The sequence below is a fragment of the Acipenser ruthenus genome, chromosome 13 (assembly GCF_902713425.1).
Source record: "Acipenser ruthenus chromosome 13, fAciRut3.2 maternal haplotype, whole genome shotgun sequence".
In the NCBI taxonomy this organism is placed as follows: Eukaryota; Metazoa; Chordata; class Actinopteri; order Acipenseriformes; family Acipenseridae; genus Acipenser; species Acipenser ruthenus.
Genome location: NC_081201.1, coordinates 7624465 through 7641287, shown reverse-complemented (window position 1 = coordinate 7641287; position 16823 = coordinate 7624465). Strand labels below are relative to the sequence as shown.

At 39.6% G+C, this 16823-nt stretch overlaps 1 protein-coding gene across 2 annotated transcripts in view; it reads right to left on the bottom strand.

Moving 5' to 3' along the window:
• The window catches only part of LOC117417951 (F-box/LRR-repeat protein 16-like), a 35035-nt gene extending 23789 nt beyond the window's left edge, over nucleotides 1-11246 (bottom strand). The window contains exons 1-2 of one of the 2 annotated variants that reach the window (XM_034030388.3): nucleotides 11172-11246; nucleotides 10047-10123 (exon numbers count right to left, since the gene is read on the bottom strand). The gene's annotated coding sequence lies outside the window, so the exon portion shown is untranslated. The remainder of the gene's footprint in view (nucleotides 1-10046; nucleotides 10124-11171) is intronic. The other variant, XM_059035604.1, reaches the window with a different exon arrangement.
• Between the last annotated feature and the right edge of the window lie 5577 nt (nucleotides 11247-16823).

The window sequence follows — 16823 nt, the reverse complement described above, 5'->3', positions numbered from 1 at the left end:
GCTTTACCTGAGAGGCCCGAGTTAGACCAATTAATGAAGGCATCTGTGAGGGGGTAGGTCAGGCCAACGCAGTTATGTACTGGAGATCTGCAGTTCACATTATATAGTGGAGATATTGATTTATGGATTTATTACAATCCATACATTTAAAGTATCATATTATTATACTGTAAAATAGATAAAACAGTACAGGGGAGAAGAAACGTGTGAGAGTCTACAGTGTCTAAAATATCATGGTGAAATATCTTTCACAGACAAATGTCACAGAAATACGATTCAGAGTAGCGTTTTCAAAATGCACACATATACTGTAGGTTGTGTTATTCTGGGATGTGCTCTCTAAAAGACTGTACAAGTGACCTGCCATAACATTATCAACAAGGTGCAACCAAGAAAGCCTTCGAGAGGATGAGACTGCAAGGTTCTTAAAAACACATTGGTGGAGGGTGAAAATATGCAGCAAAAAAGTGTTTTCAGGACTCACTTCTGAGACTGTCCTTGTGAAACAGTGTTTTATGCAATCTTGGGTATGTAAGCACCTGCCAACAGAGCGCTTACAACCAATCTATCAAAGTCTGACTATCGAGGAGAAACAAGACAAATATGACGGACAGCTGGCAAATATGTTTCTACTCATACTGAGGATTTTTATTTATTTTTTTTTTTTAAATGGTGCCTTGAACCATTTTTTATACACATCTGCACATTTTCTTTGGTGTTGTTGGAAAGTGCAGTTCTGTTTTTAAATAAAGTTTACAGAAAACCCAAAATATAACCATGCAACTCCACTAAACTACACATCTGCCTTCTCAGAGACCACAAAGTAGCCAAAGCGAGTCTCCAACAGCAGCCCAGTGCACTTTCAATGCCCTCAGATCAGGTCAAGTTTCCACTTCTCATGTATTAATCTTGCTAATCTACTGTCACGTTTTGCCTTGGAAATCCCTAATTTGGAATTAGCCAGGCATGATGAGTTGGGTGTGTAACAGAACAATAAAGAGCATGCTTCAGGACCATGGAGAGCAGCTAGCATAAAGTGCTCATTACTTATTCAGCCAATGGGAGAGAGGCATAATGTATCAGCACATACTTTGATTTGTTTTCATGTGGAGCTGATCACTTCTACATGATCGAAAGGGACCAATTCAAATCAGCTCATAAGTAAGAAACTTAATCTATGAAAAAAATATGTATAAATATATGAAAAATGTTGCAGTTTATTTATATATATTATATATATATATATATATATTTTTTTTTTTTCTTATAAAATTTAGCCGTTGCCAATGACTTTGATCCTATTTTTCTCCCCAATTTAGAATTGCCAATTGTGTTATTAATCCAGGTTCAATACTGCAACTCGGGAAACGGTGGCTGACACACGCATCCTCCGAAACTTGTCCCTGCCTAGCCGTCTTTTTTTTGTACTGCGGATCCATAGGGAAGCCACCAGACCTATAGTGCCGGAGGACAGCACAGATCTGAACGGCTCCACTGCAGACCCGCAGGCGCCCTATCAGCCACAGGGGTCGCTGGTGCGGATGAACCGTGGATTGCCCTGCCAACATAAACCCTCCTTACCCGGGTGGCGCTCGACCAATTGTGCGCCGCCCCTGGGAACTCCTGGTCGGCAATGACATAGCCTGGATTTGAACCTGCGATCTCCAGGCTATAGGGCACATCCTGCACTCCACGCAGAGCGCCTTTACTGGATGCACCATTCGGGAGCCCCCTGCAGTTTATTTTGTGTTTTTTTTTTTTGGGGGGTGGGGGGAGGAGTGATTAAATACTATTGAACACCTTGTAGCAATAAGCAAACAGTCAAAAAGCACAGCACTGTTACTGTACAAAAAGATACCCAAGCTGGTGTGATGAGGTACACCCTGCCCCTGTATTTATATGTATTGTTTAGTGTTTGTACCGTGTTATTATTTAAATGTATAAATGTTTGGTGTGCACAGGTGTTTTCGGTCGGCAGAGAAGGAGTAATTACCTTCCCATGCAGACTGTGCCTGGACCTGTCTGAATGATTTAACAGCAATCGAGCCCAGGCACAGCTGCATAAAAGAGGCAAGTATCGCTCACTTGGGGTGGGTTGTTCAGAGGAGGAACGTTACAAGTAAAGAACAAAAAATACATTATATGAGAAACAACTGATGCTGAGCTAATCGCTGTAACCGCAAGGTATTTGTTTTGTGTCTGTACTAGTGCTTGTTTATTTTGGCCCTTGTGCTGTTTGCTTTGCCACAGCTGGCTACAGAGTTAATCAAAGTACTTTCAGTACCACAAACAGCGCTTGAGAGGACTATACAAATAATGAAAGGATGACCATCCCACTTGGTCCTGCTTAACCCAGTCTGTACAGCACATTCTGTTTTGTCAATATGCTAATAAGCTACTTTGTAATGAAAAACCTACTTCAAAAGGAACTCTGCACGTTTAGAGTCCACGAGCGCTGAATTGCTGCTGCCTTCGAGAAGATACCGCAATAGTTTAGCTGTTATTAAAGTGGAGTAATCATAAGGAAAGTATTCCAAAGAGGGATTGAATCACAGAAAATTCAGAAATCAACATCAGTAAAAGAGAGGGCGGGCCTTGCAGATAATGGGAAGTTGCCAGTATTAGTAGAAGGACCAGTCAGGTGGAAATCAGTGTTAATCAATAACATACAGGAAGAAATATGTTATAGTCCAGCAAGCACTTTAGGTAAGAAGCCACAGGTATTGAGAACATAAGAAAGAATACACGTCAGGCCACTTTATTGGGACCTGTGCCAAACATCATTTGCCCTGCCTTGACAAGGCTTGCCATAGACTCCACAAGGTGCTGTAAGGTATCTTGAGGGATGTTATTAATATGTCAAATGCAGCAGTCAGGTTCATTCCAAACATGCTCAACTGGATTAAGATCTGGGCGGTTTGGTAGCCATGGAAGATGCCTGAAGTTTCTGTCATGCTCCTCACATTGTCTGCAAACGATTCTGGCACAGTGGGCGGGTGCTCGATTGTTTTGATAGTAACCATTGCCATCAAGGTTCAAGTGCAGCATTGATGGGTGGGCTTGATCTGCAACAATACTTTAGTAAACCACAGCACCTTAATAGTGCTTCAGGGGTGCCAAATCCAGTCAGGGAGACAGGACCCAATACAATGGGCAAGCCGAGTATGTTCCCAGTTTTAGGGGCAGAGCTATTCCAGGCATTTATTATTATCCTGGTTTGTACTTTCTGTTCTGAACAGCTTATTTTTGTGTTCCCTCTCTGGACTACGAGTAACTTGGACTTCATAAACTTAGAACTGGAGGATGACATTCATTATTTACCACTGAAAAAACATTATTCTTTCCACACATTAAAGGGTCTTTTTGTAACCAGTCAGAAAATCAGCCTCATAAATAATGGAGGACCAACAGAAAGTGTATTCTTCAATTTGCCATGTAAAAATAGCCCTGGTGCAGTCTGCTGGTCCATTCAGCAAAAAGAATGCATGCCCCGAAAGCAGTTTAACGGACCCAGATAATCCACTTAACATTCAAGACCAGTCTAAGCCACTAACAGAGGTGTAGGGATCTAAATAGCTACCACTGAGAATAAACTAGGGAAATCTCTTAATAAGAATAAAGCAGAGCAAACAACCACCAGGCAAGCCAACAAACTGGTAGGACCAACCAGAACAAGGGACACTAGTCCTGCAGATGGAGACAGTCTCCTGAAGAACTATAAAGACTGAATGGCAATACTAGAATGGATCATACTGAGGATTGGGGAAAAGGGATAATCTCTGTAACAATGTCATGCCTAGAAATGGTCATTATGAATAATAGCTACCCACCAAAAGTATGGCCTTTGCACAGCCATCTGAAATTGCATTTGAATTGTGGGCTGTCATGCTCTGTATGTCTCAACCTTGGGATTCTTTGGGTTTCTATATGGCAATGTCTATAAGGATGTTAATGAGGGGGTAAGGACTATGTGCTGGGTTTCAGTATGCTGAGGCCACTGCATCTGAAACAAAAGTTGTGAAACCAGCTGCAATCATGTTTTTTGTATACCGTCATTTTGATCAACAAAATGTATTAAGTGAAAATGTATATTTTGAAGAGCACTTCAAAATTAAGAGAAAAGGCCATTAAAAAGAGAATATATATAATACATTATTAAAAAAAAAAATCATGTTTAAATAAAAAAATAAACACTGCCAATTTCACTGCTCCAATATCTACCGAAGTGAACCTACTGTGTCAAACACAATACTGATCAAACAACACATGTCCATACTGTGCCTAGCAACCAGCCCTCACCTTTTGAGGCCACAACATAAAATGCAAATTGCAATTTGCAATGACTGAACTACTGGATTTGCAGTGCCAAATCCTTCTTCTCTTTACTGAAGCCCATTTTAAAATCTTCCTGACTGCGCTCTTCCAATTGAGTAGCATAAAGCAGTAATTAAATGTTTCCAGAGCTGTTCGCAGGGGCTGCAGCTAGGATATGTGCCCAGAAGACAAGAGAAGAAGTCACAAGCAAACCAGAAGCACATCCCTGTCCTTATTATTCAACCTTGAAGGGCCAAACCAATTAACATTAGGATTTACTAACGACACATAACCACAAAGCAAAACGGAGGGACACAAATATCAGGGAGCTGTTAGCATTTTTTTTTTTTAAACAATCTATGTTTCTAGTTTTCCTTGAAGGAAAATACAGTAATAAGGTTAGTATGAAGTCACTGGTTTGAAAATATTGATACAACATGTACAGTACCTCTCTATGTGCCTGTGGTGCTGTTCTGAGGAAAAGTGGCTTAGTAGCATTTGCATATGGGGTTGTGTCAGTGTGCTTTGCCCCTGCCATCTTGCCACTGGCATCCCCCAATCTCTGCTCCAGCAGCAGCCAGGGGACTGTGCAAGAACCCAGCTCCTCCACGAATATTTACTCTCCATCCAGACAGGCAGCCAGACTGTATTCAAGACATCTCAACAGCAAACCCAAGCAGAATTTCACACACACACACAGAACGTTATAAATCACTTATAAGAAATCTACCAATTCCAGTCTTGTTTTTTTGTCAGAATTCCAGTACAATTTATCCAGTGTTTATAAAACACTAAATCACCAAGAAATCCTGCGATTTCTTTTTTTTTTATAGCATGTTATTTACAAACATCTGAACCGGTGTTTTCCAATATAGCTCGAATAATTGTGTGTTTCTATTGACCTGAATAAATTAACATTTATTTTTTTTGTTTGACAGTGTTGTATTTGAAATCTAAAATATATCAAACAAGATGTGTTTCTAGACCTGCTTGCTGTTGCTGTGGACTGAGATTCAAGGATACCTACTGTAGCCTACCACACTAGATTTGTCCAATGCCATAATTTAGTTATAAAGCATGAGAAATTATCATCACAGCAGAAAACGAGTTATAAAAATATTTGGACTTAAGGATGTCGAGTTAGCAACACACTGTGGAGCACAAAGCAATGAATCAATAAATAATCGTCACATAACAAAGAACAGCAAAGAGACAAAAAGGACAAGATTCTTGTACTGTATTAATAAAATGAGGTAAACAATCGCAATGGCAAAACGTTTCTTCTCTGTATCAATACACGGGTCATATGAACGCAAGTCATTCCAGGATTTAAAAATAAATCTTAATAAACCGAGTCGCTTGAGTCGCCTCTCACTTCTGACTGGTAACCCAGCGGCTCGCTGTCTCCCTCTCTCTTTCTGAAACCAGGTTTTCTAAAGATTAAAACTATACACCACACAGGTCACTTCATTTACACAAAGCTGTAAATCTGCTCAATGGCTTTAAGAATTAATCCCACTGTAAAGAGAGCCATCAGATTCCATTAAATGATACAGATGAGATTAATATTCCCAGCACCCCCAACATGCCCACGGATTAAAACAGCATGGCAGTACAATGCATGGTCCCTCAGCCTGACTGTTTGGAATGATCAATGTTGAAATGTTAGGCAACTTTTAAACAGGTTCAATTTTAATATGAAGCCATTGTGTTGGCTTAGGTGTATGATTTACAGAGTATTATACATACAGGGTAAGTCAAACAGTCTTTTTCTATGTGCACAAGAATGTAGTCATTTATAAATGCCCCAGCATTCCGTTTAATGGCTTTTCATGATGGGTTTTCTGATTGGTTCATCCATTACTTTGAGCAGTTAAATCTTAGACACAGAGCGAAACGAAGAGAGATATTCAGAAACAACATTTGAGTGTTAATGCCTGCTGACGCTTCCTAATGTGAAATTAACTTTGCACACTTAGGTGAGCACTGACACCCATGGTTTTGCAGGAAACAACTCCACAGCACCACCACCCACTCCAGTGAGCAGCAGAGTGGGTGCCTGTGGGAAATGTAGAGACAGTGTCCCCAGTCATGACCACATTATAACTGGGTAGTAAAATAGAGGCATCCTGTCAACGGCTATCTGATACAAGCCACCTGATACACACTACCTGATACAAAGAATGTTCAGATAGTTGTATCTCATCCATATCAGGATTAACTGTATATTCAATTACTGTAATTGGAACCTATATTAATTATTACCAATGTACAGAATATGGAACCTATAATAATTGGACACAAATGTGGAAATGTCAAGGAAATGCATGCACCGTGTAGTATACTTCAGGCTTCTGATTTTTGGTTTTAACCAATAAACCCAGATAAAACACCCCCGATACAAAAAAATGAAATTGGTGGACAGCCAATAAACACAGGAAAAACAGTGGAAATGGTTAATCAATTCACGTTGTCTTTACCCTTCCCATTAAAAAATAAAACTTACTACAAAAATAATAATAAATACATTTCCCAGTGCTGCTGAGCAATGTCCCGCCTTCCTGACTTGTATCTATCATTGATTCGTTCTGAATACTTTAAACCGCCCCAACTACTGAGTGACAGCACATTCCTACATTTCTATTGGAGACTTGAGATTACAATCAGGAATGGAGGCTTGTTAGTGGGATTTAAAGCTGTATTACAGTTAAAATACAGAGGATTTAAAACAGAATTGTGGTGAAATGTACAAAAATACCTACACACAAAAAACCCAGAAGAATGTGCCCGTGACCATAGCGATTTCATTGTGGAAGACAGCAAAGGAAAGAAGGTACAACTTAAGTGTGCAAGTACTTTCAAGTTACTCTATATATATTTGACGGAAGAAAAAGCGCAAGCATTTTGGTAAGTAATCGAAAACACTAATTTCATACAGTATATCAAAAACGAAAGCCCCCCCCCCCAAAAAAAATTTTTTTTACATAAAACTCAAATAGCTAAAAGCACCAAAAAATACAATTAATAAAAACCAAAAAACAGAAGCCCTAAGTATACTGCATTTTATTTTATTTTTTCTCACAACATTGTCCTGCTTTTACTAAACTAGCTCATTTTGGCCTTGACAAATATCATTCAGGTATAAAAAACATAACAACATCTGTCGTTTATTATCACAAGTTATTTATTATTTTGATAACAGACTTTATTTTTATTTTGCCTCTGGTGAAGCCAGCTGCTGATAATCGATAACCCAAAACTTCATTTCATTGTCATCCAATCCTAGTCATGTGGTAACCTATTACCTTCTGCACAGGAAGTGAATTTAAAGTGTGGTGGTGGTGGAAAATAAGGGAGTAAACAAGCTACAGACAAATGCTATGAAGTCTGCGAGAATGTTGGGGTGATAATGACAGGTAAGAAAATCAAGCTTATATTGCTCTTCTGTGAGCTGCTCCACACTGTTTGGACACTCATATTTCTGTCCACCACAGCACAGTACATCCCCTTACGATTGCAGCGATGTGGTCAGTGGGAGCTATTTCAGTAAATCAGCAAGAACATGGTATAAAAAAAAAATATATATATTATATATATATATATATATATTCTGCAAGAGAAAATAAGCACATTCTTAAAACTTTCTCTCAAGAGAATTTTTAATAATAGATCAAGTGTTCCGTGCTCATTATAAACCCTTGATTAAAATGAAGGTCATTTTAAATGAGATTCAACTCGCAAGGGACCACAGTGGTAACATTTACATATAATGACTTACCAATGATATTACTGTAGTAACCCAATACACAATGGTAATGCATTGTAGTACCAGGAATTGTACCATATCTATACCACCATGCTAACGTATCATGAGTGCTGGGCAATACTGTACTGCCATTGCTACAGCTGTAGAGTGATAATGATTTTTTTTGGGGGTGTGTGGGGGGGATGGGGGGGTTGCAGGCAATACGCTGGTATTATAATGGCATCCCGATAGCATTTTTCCAAATTTTTCATAAAAGGAATTGCCAGCTTGCCCTATACCAAGTTAGAAATGGTTTGGCTTTGACCCACTAGATTCCGAGTCACTAAGTTGTTCACCCTTACAACCTACATTTCATTTTAACACAATTAATCTGGTTACATTGGATAACATCAAATCTGTGCATACCTTGTTTCACTGTTTAACATTCCTCAAGCTGGGCTGGATAATTGCCCGAGCAAATGGAATACAGCACCCTGAAGAGCAATAAATTCCATCCTCGCGCTCCTATAAGAATGCTTTATATACTCGACTATTTCTCTGCTCTAACACACAGGAAATATCAAATGCAAAAACCCCTAAGGTCAGGGCTGGGCAAGTCCACTTTTCAGTTAAGGTAAACTGTTTTCCCTTCATACCTAAAAATGGTACCTTTCTTCTCTGAAGGCCTGGGTTCGAATCTGGCTAAATGAAATTCGTTGGGTAAGCTCAACTTGGCTCCCTATAATTATTTATTGGCATACTACTTGTTCAATAGAAGTCTCATCTCTTTAATGACTGACACTCCCTATCTGTTTTTACAGATCAGGTACATACTGTACACAGCTTAGAACCAGACAACGATGGCAATCTAGTGTTTTTAGACAGTACTAGATTTTTTTTTCCCGTAAGAGTGTATTAAGCAATACACATAGGTATTTTAAATAGCAGTTTTGATGATATGCAGGACATGGCACAAGTAAACTGATTTATCTATCCAGGATCAAGCCCATCAAAAGATGATTCCCTTATAAAAGTGTCCACTAGTAAAAGCATAGCAAATTGTAATGTATTGTATATATGTAATGTAATGTAATGTATATATAATAAGTATTGTAAAGACCAGCGAGGGATGGTAAAGCTTATTACTAAGCATGGAAAACCAGGATAAACTACGGTAAATATAGTATAACCATGGGAAAAGCATGGGAAAACTGCAAAAATACTGCGTAAACCTGTGTAAGATTTTTATAATATCAACATACTGTACGTCCTCATTGCACTTCGCTAACTGTCAGTGTGGTTGTGTGGTATGGGTAGCCACATACCGTACAGTACATATGCTCTATCAGGCCATGCATGTACTTACATCTCTGTATGTGTGTAAAATATGAAGACGCACTGTACATTCAAATTAAATTAATGCAATGTACTTCCCTATACAGCATTATAATAAAAAAAAACGCTAAGTTTGAATATTGGTGTTGTTGATATATTGGCTAAAAAAACAAATTCAAGGAGTGGATACTGAAAGAGTTACATTGCTACTGAGATGGTCACGTAATGTTTGCATCTATGACTGTATCCAGTTTGGCTACCGTTTCAGATTTGTATGTATATATACACTGGGGACATGCTCAAATATATGTATGCAAGTATGTATGTATGTATTATAAACACCATCACTTGATACAGCAAATGCATATTACTATTTGGTACGCCCAGTTATTTACCAGTTGCATTTATTTATTTATTTATTTATTTATTTATTTATATATTAAAGGATAACAATGTGTACGTGCACTACTGTGTAATGCTGTACATTCTCAGTATGCGTCGATCGTTATTTTAAGCTGATTTAATGACAATTAAGTACTGGAATCTGTTGCTGTAATACCCCCAAGCAGTGTCCATAGAACTAGTAATACGTCGTCCAACACAAACCAAAATAGGACCAAAGTCCCATTCAAAACAAAGACCGCATTCTTACCGTGTTGTTCTTGTTTCCTTATGCCATGCTGTGCCAATCGATGAGGTTTGTTACGCGGCATACGGAGCCGTTATCTTCTTGCAAAAAATAAAGAAAGAAAGAAAAAAATTTTTTAATACAGCCGAAACAAAAATGTCTGATCAAGTCAATTGTTTTCAACAGGGAAAAAAATCCTATTTATGGATTTATTAATTTTTTCCCCGCCGAAAAGCAGCAACGAAGCCCCCAAAACGAAGCTCAATTCCAATTCACTGTATATTCATCATCAGACAAAACTCGCCTCCTACACACTTACACACGCACACACACAGACAGACCAAAACAATTTAAAGAGACAGCTCCATATATCAGTTGTTCATCGCGTTAACTCTTTTTGTATTGTTCTTTTTTTTAAAAAAAGTCTGTTATCATGGCTAAAATAAAGTTGTGCATGCCTGTATGCTAGATTGTTCATGAATATCAAACTTTATTTTACCCCTAGAAATGCATGATACTTTTTAGAAGTTGTTTAAGATGCCTAATTAGAGAACAAAGAAGTCCTATTGTTTAGTTATGTCACTGATTACTGACTGTGAATTCTCACACCCAGAGGTTTTCATGCAGGTAGGTGTATAAAGGATATCAATGACTAATACATTTGCACACGACTATATACTTTTTTTTAGAAAGAAATAAAAGGTAATTTACACAATCCTGAAAAACAGCATCCTCTGTCCCAATTGTAAAACCAAATGAAGACCAACTGTTTTTCTCCTTCATAAAACAGGAGTAGATCAGCAGCAAAATACTCAGATTGGTAATTATAGACCAGCAAACCCTTCTACACCAGTGGGGTAACAGGTTGATACCTGGTGAAGATCAAAGTTGTACTGGCAATTGGATATAGAACTATACAACAAAAAGGACACCTTTCCAGGTATTAAGGTCTTTAAATAATCCTGTAGATCAGAGCCCTGTGCCCTCTATACACAGTAGCATCAAAAGAGAAAGCCTGGAGGTGAATAATACGTCTTACTTAGCCACCCCTAACCCTGACCCTAATTCTGTCTGCTGCCAAGACAATATTTTTCCATCGCTCTGATTCTCTGAATTTAGCATTAAATTGAAATTCATTTACAGGACTACCTTTACAAGAGCCGTTATGCATTCTGTGCGCATCCAGTAGCAATCGCCACTGAGAGAGAGGAGAGCGAGCAAGCATGCTTTCTATTTATAACTTCCACACTGATCCCTCCATCCTCCCCCTCGCCCCTCCCCCACTCCACACAGCATATTTAGAATCCTGCTCCCGGTCTGGTTTTTTTTTTGGGGGGGGGGGGGGAGGTTGGGGGGGGCAGAGCACCTTTTTAATAATGCATGACAGAGTGGATGTAACAGAGCTTCGAGGTGGTGCGTGTGTGTGTTTGTCTTTGCATGTGTACTGGTGTGTGAGCATGTGTGTGGCTGCATGGGCGTCTGGAGGTGTCAGCAGTAAATGGCATAAGTGTTTGGTGTACTGTATCTGTTTATGAGTGTTTATGTATATTATGTATGGATCCTGATGAAGGCACATTTGTGCCGAAACAGGTAGATCGCTATGTCTTTTTAGAAAAAATGCAATTCAGAAAGTATTTAATATTAATACTTTGTGTGTGCCATAAATCTGTTCTTTGCACATGCAAGAAATTGGATGTATGTTTATTCCGCTTGGCAGCACCTAATTGAAGATAATGATATACATTTTCTGATGAATGCTTTTGTTGAAGAACACATGTAGTGCAGTACGGTTAATTCCTATATATATATGGGGGGGGGGTTGAAAGGAGTTATAACTGCAGTGTATAAAAATGAAAAAGGTACAACTCGTTATTTTTTCATATATATATATATATATATATATATATATATATATATATATATATATATATATATATATATTTGAGGAAAGAAAATCCTTGTAAGTACAGTGAACATTTCCTAATGTAATCATGTTATAATAACTTCATTTTGATCACATAAAGTGGTAGATTTGTCGGAGGTTTTGTATTAGTTGAACAGCAAAGGGAATGGTTTTTTTTTATTATAACAAGCAGTTGATTCAGTTAACCAACTTAGCAGTTTTCTAAGTTGTTAAATTCGCATTCTAAGTGTGCCGTTTACCATGCATTTCCTATGCTTCTGCTATTCATTTATTAAGGCTGTGTAGTCCAGTGGTTAAAGAAATGGGCTTGTAACCAGGAGGTCCCCGGTTCAAATCCTACCTCAGCCACTGACTCATTGTGTGACCCTGAGCAAGTCACTTAACCTCCTTGTGCTCCGTCTTTCGGGTGAGACGTAATTGTAAGTGACTCTGCAGCTGATGCACAGTTCACACACCCTAGTCTCTGTAAGTCTGTAAGGTTAATTATGTATTTGTCTATGCGTTACCTTACCAAACTGTGACACTGCTTTCTCGAATGCTATAGTACACTTTGATATGCGTTGGCATTTGGTGATATTGGTGTGCCAGGCTTCCATAAAGGCCAGTGCAGTAACTTATCTCTTGGACTGATTCCTGAACAGTTTGTGGAGTGTCTCGTGTTAAAATCCTTAGAAGATGTGTGTAGCAGTGTGTTGTCCCGGTCTTTTTGACATGATAGCCTTTTGATTTATTTCACTAAATACCTTTGACTGTGACTTAAAACCCAATCAGATAGTGGCTCCAAGGACACACTGCACTGCGGATGACTCAGGCATAGCCGTTGCCAAGGAGGCCAACTTCCTTAGTAACCACAGTCTCCTAGTAACTCCGGTTGCTAGGAAACGGGATGTTTTTGTATGTATGCTGTTGTTTTACTTCCACAGTTTTTGGATGCAGAAGTGAGAAGAGTGTGTTTATTTTTAGAACATTGTTGGGGTTCACTTAATTGCACATGTTTTCCCTCAAAGAACATTCATTTTTATGTACAGTATGCTAACATTTCAGTACACCAATGAAACCCCCTCTGTCTCATCGGGTCAGGGGGTCAGTGCTTGCGTCAGGCTGGGAATTGTAGTAACGGGATTCATTCAGATCCCAACAAACCAAGGAAAACAAGATGTGTTCCTCTCATGGGAAGCCTTCGCAGTAAAAAACAATAATAAAATACAGTTTTAAGAAACACACAGCACCTTAGTTATTAATAAAACACCCAATTCTCAGTTCTCCAGCATTCTCAGTGTCACCCTGCACATTAATAATGAGCACCACACTCCATTCTCAACACTCAATCACTGTCACTCTGCACATTAATAATGAGCACCACACTTCATTCCACTGTCATGGAAACACACTATTGCCATTACTGCAACTCCAGAAGCACCACAGCATTTTTTAAAACTTGAATTAAAATGGGTTTAATCTGAGATCTGCATCTGGGTACATGGCAAGCTAGAAATTCACATTAGATTTGTCAGAGCTCCAGTGAAATCTCTTTTAGTGATATGTTTACAGTTCCATGTACAGCTGCTACATTTTTCATAGGGGTGACCATTTTTCTGCACCTACTCGTATTGTAGATGTAAAGGTTTGAAATTGGAAAGGACCTTTTGTACAGTATACACTGCATGCCCAAAGAGGCTGAATAAATATCTTTATACAAACAAAAGACATAAAGGGGGCGGGAGCAGGAGCACCCGGTTATCAGAACATGCTGATTTTCTAGTTGTTTTTTCATTCAAGCCGCTGCTCAGCCCACCCACAACCCTGTTTACCTACTGCAGGAGCCCCTCTCAGGCTGGATTGACGTCAGAGCTGACGCACACAGCTCCGGAGTGGACTGCAGATCAAAGACAGCCTCGTGCTAGGCCTGGGAGTAAGAGGAAGGAGGGGCTGGTCTTTGTCTGACACTTCAGTGAGCTTGCAGTCAGGCCATTGTTCAAGCCAGGACCCTTTCCTTTCTTATTATATATAGCTCAGGTCTATCTGAGATGCCTAACTAGCTGCACGCATGGTACTTTTCAGCTCAGAAATCATTTTCAACCTCTAATTTTCTTCCTTCCCTCCTTCTTTAGTCCCCCATCTCTCTCTTAAATTATTACAGCACACTGGGCTCCAATGCATTAGTATGATTTTTTTCCAAACATGAATGTATTTAATAGAGGAATTAAAGACTTCCAGAGATTCGGACAGTCCTTTGGTAGCGGATTCTGTAAGTATGGTGCTCTGTAATGCAATGTTTCCATTTTACTAAAACAGTTTTGGAAGGGTCCTGTGACAGGGAGGACCCTGTCGCTGGTTCTTGCTCGGATGTGTGCAGCTGGGATGCGTAGCAAGAGATGCGTTGCTAAGCAACCAATTGAGCAGGTAGGCTCGCCCGTCACTGAGCTGATTGGCCAGCTGGGGTGGGGGGCGTGCCCGGGGAGGCTGTGCGCAGCTCAAGGTGATGACATCGCCATGCTACACAGCTTTGTTTACATAAAGGAGGAGAGCGTCCGTTCTGCAGGATAGCTATTATGAACCCTTCAACTGCAAGACGGTGTCTGTGAAGGCTCTGCTCAGCCAGGACCGCCGCAACAACCCGGAGTCGCTGGGGGCCGGGACTTTGAGAGCAACAGCAGTAGATTAGTTTAGGGGATGTTGCTCCCAAACAGTATAGAGAGGGTTTCGTAGTGTAGTAGGTTCCTGGAGAGGGATGTCTCTTTTAGTGAGAGTAGTGCTCGCTTTGTGTGGCAAACTTTTATTTTTAGCTTGGTTTAGTTTTATTTTCTTTATTAAATCTGACACTAGGGCTACCTTTGCTGGTACCCTAGTTGCAGCACCTGTGTTTATTAAATCTGCACGCATGTGCAGCGCGTCAACAGCCAATGCTCTGTGTCTGACTCATTATTATTCAGTGACGACCCACGCACTCAGCACTTCCTCGTTACAGGTCCATTAATCTGCAACAGAAGAACGTAGGTTAGCTGAATGTACATCATCAGACAGCAGATCAGAAAGATACCAGGGAGCTACTGCATAGATTGTGTATGTTTTTTCATGATTACTTATGTCTACAACTCTCCTGTATCCCGGCACCCTACACCTCTATTCTTGTGTGGAATATAAAAACAGAAATACAGTATTTTTAAACTAAATTATAGTGATATCAGAACATTATATTCTCTAGTCCTCTCATTGCAGCTTCTTTCTCCCCCATCTTTGTACTAGTGTCTCTTTCTGTCTCTCTATGAATTCCTCTTCTGGTACTTTGCTTGCATTTTATACTTCAATTCCAATGCTGCTGTGCCTGTGATATAGTCCAAACTAAAGCAATCAGACCATGTGAGCTATAGCAAAGGTACCAGGGTTGAAACTATAGCGCTGCATTTTGAAATGTACAAACCAACAAAAGTAAAAAAAAAAAAAAAAAAAAAATACAAGCAAAGAACTTATTCTACACACAATAAAAGGGGGCCAGGATAATAATGTTAAAACAATGTGTTTAAAAGCCTCAGTGTTCAAGCTCTCCTTCTTTTCTCGCTGGCACTCAGCACTCCCCCAGTTTTGCACAGAACCACGTAAGTGCTGAACTCTTCAGAATCTCCTCACTCAGTTTCAAAGGAAAAATTAATTCCGCCTCTATCACAAACCCTCCAGGAGACAGCAGTTGATTAGTGAGTTAAATCAGCCACACGGCAAACAATCGGAAAGGCTATATTGGGAAAGAAAAACAAGGAAGGAAAAGGTCACATTAAAATAATTATTCAGCTTTCCATGCATCAAGGTGTGAAAACCGTATCAGAGACATTTTGAAAACAAAAACACCACAAAAAACCCACTGAATAAACACTGACAAACGACACACTGTAAAAGACACCTCTGCCAAATGTTGTGTTTCCTCATTATATAGTTGCTGGGAATTTACTTTATATATCGGCAGGTCAAAATGTAGTTTAAACAGGGATGCAAAGCAGTTTCACCCATTCCAGGTTTTATGATGAGCTTGATTAGTCACCGTGTATATGTAAAAAGCTCAGGCGTTACTATAGTAAAACCAAGAATGGATCAAACTGCTATGCAATGGGAGTCTTATTTCCATCCCTGTCAAACAAATTGTATGAAACTTGTGAGAAACCATTTTGGAAGCAGCAGGACTTCGCTGGGGGTCGTGTAGTGCAGTAAGGTATCTCAGTCCTTGACGATATTGCCTCAGACCTGCACTCCTCTGACTGTATGACTGACCCCGCACACCAGGTGAACCACTTGGGGAACCTTGACCAAATTATGTTGTGTGTCTTTGTCTTTGCACTTAAAAATAGGGACCTGCATGCCTTACCCACTGCCCCAATTCACTCTAACTTTGAAATGAATCTGCCTCTCCAGTCGAACCCCTCCAGCATTTACGCAATTGCGAGAGAGAGAGAGAGAGAGAGAGAGAGAGAGAGAGAGAGAGAGAGAGAGAGAGAGAGAGAGAGAATAAGCTCTCCAAGTGTCCCATGCATGTTGTCTGCTGGATCTGGTAAATGTCAGTTTCATAAAATGCATGTGCGCACACACACACGCTTTCTCCCACTTTATGCAAGAAAGAAAGGGCTTTTTTTTCACAATCTGCCTCAGTCCAGGAAATACACAGCATAGTGCTTATTTCAAAGAGAATAGCTTCTAGCCTTCAGCTCTTTCAATTCCCCAGTTTCAATATTGAAACATGTTTGTGTATGTTAAAGTATATATTGCTACCATAGTTCTTTGGTGACATTTTTATATATTTTCCAGAATAACAAATTAACCGAATTCCCCATATTTTGTTTGCGTGTTTAGGTGTGTCTTACAATGTCTGGATGTTTGATTGAATTTCACCA